The sequence below is a fragment of the Saccoglossus kowalevskii genome, chromosome 9 (genome assembly GCF_978046115.1).
Source record: "Saccoglossus kowalevskii chromosome 9, keSacKowa6.1, whole genome shotgun sequence".
NCBI lineage: Eukaryota > Metazoa > Hemichordata > Enteropneusta > Harrimaniidae > Saccoglossus > Saccoglossus kowalevskii.
The window spans coordinates 10445950-10450732 of NC_140649.1; positions in this window are offsets into that span (position 1 = coordinate 10445950).

Here is a 4783-nt window from a genome sequence, read left to right on the forward strand (position 1 = left end):
GTTACTGATATGAGGTGAGCTTTATTTGTATTGATTGATGATGTAAGTTTCACCACAGTGTTATTCATGTGACTGGCATATAATTAAAACTTTCACTAAATGAATTACTGAATTGGAAAACACAGTCACATTGTCAGTAATTTAATATTTATTTTTTTACACAATTTGTAGATCATCAGTGTTGACAATTCAGTCAAACCGTAGTGGAACTGGCAAATCACTCTTCGTTGAACGACTATCTACTGAACTTGAAGCCCGGACTAACCACCACAGAGAGTCGCCATATTGCATTACTTTGCCATTAGCTAGAAAAAATATTGATTTGTCCTCCGTGGTCCATTCTTTTTCGAGATGTATTGAAATTGACAATGAAACCCATAGTATATTTCATCTAGATATATCACCTCTGGTAATAATCTGGAATAAATGAGTGATTTGATGAATGAATGAATGAATGAATGAATAAGTTATTTTATATACGTTATAATTGTGCGCTATGTATGTCTTCGTGCATTTATGAAATATATATATAATTTTTAGATTTTTATTTAATTTTTGTTCTTGTTCATGATGGTAACGTTTCTTTGTCCCAATAGGTGCAGAACGGTATCGACAATTTGTTATTCAATTTGCTTGTTCTCCGTTCAATTCAAGATAACAGTGGTCGCGTATGGCGACGTCACCCCGTCCATCTATACATTATTGAACTGACGTCACAGGTTTGAATCCGGACTTGTTTAACCTATATATAAACATCACTGCAACATACCTACTCTTACTCTTAGCTGGTCACTAGTGAAGGCGAACAATCCATGATAATAAATAAATGTCCTCATAGAACTAGGTCTTTACTAATATGAACATTACAGCAAGTAATGCTTTATTCTAATCTTTTAATTGTTTGTTTGTTTGCAGAATAAAGCCAGGGTCACTCCACGCTTCCAGGATTTATTACCAGTAATTTCATGCCAATCTCCCAGGGAAAGTCTTGCAACACTCGACAAAGCAGATGGTATTAATGTAACATTATTACATACTATAAATGAACATTCCACGCAATGTATTTATATTAATATAATGCATTTCTGGTGGTTGGTTACGTAGTGTATTAACTTGATACATCATAATGTAATGTAATGTATGTTGAGTTTGTTATTGCGTAAGTACGTTTATTGCGTGGGTGCTTAATGCATTTCATTTCCAAATTTATGCAATGTATTTCTATGAAGTAATGCATTCATATTACTTTACGTTTTCTGTATTGAATTTATTTGGTTTGTCTCCTATAGGTGGGAAAAGAGTTCTTCACATGGACAATGAGATATACAGAAGTGATAATTTACAAATGTCGTATCAATACCTCGCCGCGTTTCAGAAAGAGCAGAATTTAGACAAACTCCAATATAGTGGCCAGGCTACCGAATCACCTACACAGTGTCTGCTTACTCTTCTTCAGTGAGTAACCTCTATATTCTCATTAAAGACGAAAAAATGTTAATGTCAATATACCGGGGTAAGCAAAGCAAGAACACTTTCTAGCCAATCCCATTTCATTGTTCAGCGAGATTGACTTTGGCACATAAAAATTGGATTATTAACAAACATATGATAACATTGATTATGTGATTAATATAAACTGTTTATAATAATTACACGCGTGTAAAAATCTAAAAGTTTGGTTGAAATATGTTTTTGCCAATTCTTGCCACATAATAACAATTAAATGGAACTGAAAAACAGTGTAAAATAATTTGAGTGGAGATAAACCCTAATATACACACCACCAATCATACTACCATGTAATATACACACTTGTTCTGAGAAGAAATATCACAAACGTTTATTATCAGTGTGAATATATGTCCGAAGAATAACATCTAAAATGTTAAATAAAACCGTAAGAAATTTATATTTGTTTATTTTAAGATATTGTGGAGTTGCTGACCCATCTTGGGCAGAATTGAATAATTTTACGTCATTTCTTGGAGAGCAACTCAAGGACTGTGAAGATTCCGTTTTTTGCGATCCGTACAATCTAGGGGACACAGAACTTGAAGGATTCAAAACATTCGTGGTGAAATTTATGATCGCAATGTCTAAGGTAATATGATATCTCTATCGGGAGCTTGTTTCTACTTATGCTATACATCAACTGTGAACATGTGACATCTCTTTATGATGTCTCATATTTTATATAAATACTGTAACATTTCACTCACATCACAGCCCACCTTAGTTTATAAGGGAATAAGTCAGGAGCGAGTTGTACAGCAGTCGTAAACGGTTAAATAGTCAGTCACACACTGTTGTGTGGTGGTTTCAAGTTTGACAAATGAGCAAATCACGTGTGATAATAAAAAAAACATGCTGAGGAGGCCATAATTTTCCACGACAACTTCTTTTGTTTTTAACTGTGAGACAGGATTTTGCAACTCCATCAGTGAAAACGTCGAATCAATCTGTGGACGCAAATGGTGACAATGATAATGGTTTAGAAAGATTTCAACTGAGACGTACATGGGAAAACAGGTAATAACACATATTTCGTAAAATCAGAGTGAAATGTGTGTAACATGATGTTCATTACCACTTGTATTTACAAAATCAACATTTAGTTAGGTAATTACGCAGTAGAAAACGTCTTGATAAACTTTAAAATTAAAACTAATCTATTTTTAGTTGCGTCAGATGGATATTATTATTATTATTATTATTATTATTATTATTATTATTATTATTATTATTATTATTATTTCTTGAATTGCCTTTCAGCCCACACCCGTATATATTTTTCAATCGCGATCATATCACAATGACCTTCCTGGGATTTACCATTGATGAGATGGGAAACCTTTTAGAGAGCGGCACTGGCAACATACTGGAACCAAATGTAATGTCAGCCCAATTGCAAAGGGGATTGACAGAACAGCATGTTGACCTTACAGTGGACATCATGCACGTATCGAGGTAAAGATGAGTTTTGAGTATAATGTTTAGTAGCTACACATAGCACATCAATGAAATTGGACTAAATTTTTGAAAAAGGACAAAACCCATATTTTTACTAAATAATAACAAAAACATTAACTAAAAAAGACTTCAAACGAAGTATAATGTCTAGTTTGTTTTTGTCCAGAAGAAGTCAAAAATACAAGACAATATTATTCACAAAATAAGGATGTCCATGTCCCAAAATGACGAAATATGAGTTATACAATAAGATATATGAATCGTTTAAACATCCGGTCAATGCATCAGCACTGTGAAGCCATCTTTTTCAGGGAAGCGCAACTCTCAGAAACGGGGTGTCACTCGGCTTTTGTGTTGTGTGTAGTGCAAATAAACTTGTATGTATTAAATTTCCACAGGGATGATATGTTGAACAAGTTGTATTTAGTATTCGGTACACAGGAAACATATGATCCGGATCCAACATACGAGTTGACCATAGACAATGTAAAAAAGATGATGGCAATACATATGAGGTTCAGGTACGAATTTACGCTCTGATTTGTTTTCCTATACAGGGTGTATTATGTGTATGCATTGGGTTAAGCATATGACGATTAGTCGTTTTATATCATTTTCTTACGTATATTTCTCACTTGAATCTAACCAGAATTCTCTTATAAGAATCCCAGTGTGAAAAAAAGATTAGAATATACAACCGGGAAGAAAACGTCTCAGAAATACTCGAGCAAAATCTGATCAGAATCCCACTGTTTTCTCTCTTTATAAATTTAATCATACTTATCAGATCAGTAGAATATACAACCGGGAAGAAAACGTCTCAGAAATACTCGAGCAAAATCTGATCAGAATCCCACTGTTTTCTCTCTTTATAAATTTAATCATACTTATCAGATCAGAGTTGTGCGAGATTGAACTAGGATTTGCGCTTATTTCTATCTAATTTGCATAATAATTTCTGACCAGAATCTAACGCCGATGTAGAAGTATGTCTTCTTTATCACAATTAGTTTCAGAATAAGCATGGATATTACAATGTAAAATCTTACTCACCAAACACATTTTGAAAAGTAATTGGCTTTTAATATTAGTTAATGGAAGCTGCAAAAGAGGGAAGCTGTATTAATAACGTGGAGAAAATAAACAAGGGGAAAAAATCTGTTTATAAGATGTGAAAGAGAGGAAATTGTATATGTATTTGTCACATTCATTTTTGAGTTGGTCATATACTGAATAATATGTGTGTATAGAAATTGATACATATAGTGTTTCGTCGTCATTATTGATTTAGATGTGGTATACCTGTGATTATAATGGGAGAGACCGGATGTGGGAAAACGAGGTTGATAAGATTCATGTGCGATATGCAAGCTGGAACTCAATACGACGGTCGCGCAGAGAATATGATTATTATGAAGGTAGAGATAATTAATTTCCTCCAAAATTTACACATAAGACTGCTTAGAAGAGGGTTTTATAGAAATTATTTGTAATCATTTTTTCAGAATATTTTATTTTGGAAAATTAACATGACATCTTCTAAGAAATCAACCAAAACAAAACGGTACATTAAAATAACCTACCATGTAATTCAAACTATTCCATGCTCAAACTGTTAACATACAATTTATATACAAACTACTCAGAAAAACGCACTAAATTAGAAATAATAGACTCTATTCTGTATAGGTTCATGGTGGAACAACAGAACTTGATATCGTTCAGACGGTGGCTCATGCGTCAGTGCAAGCACGGTTGAACAAAGAACAGCATCATATTCCAGACACTGTACTGTTCTTCGATGAAGCTAACA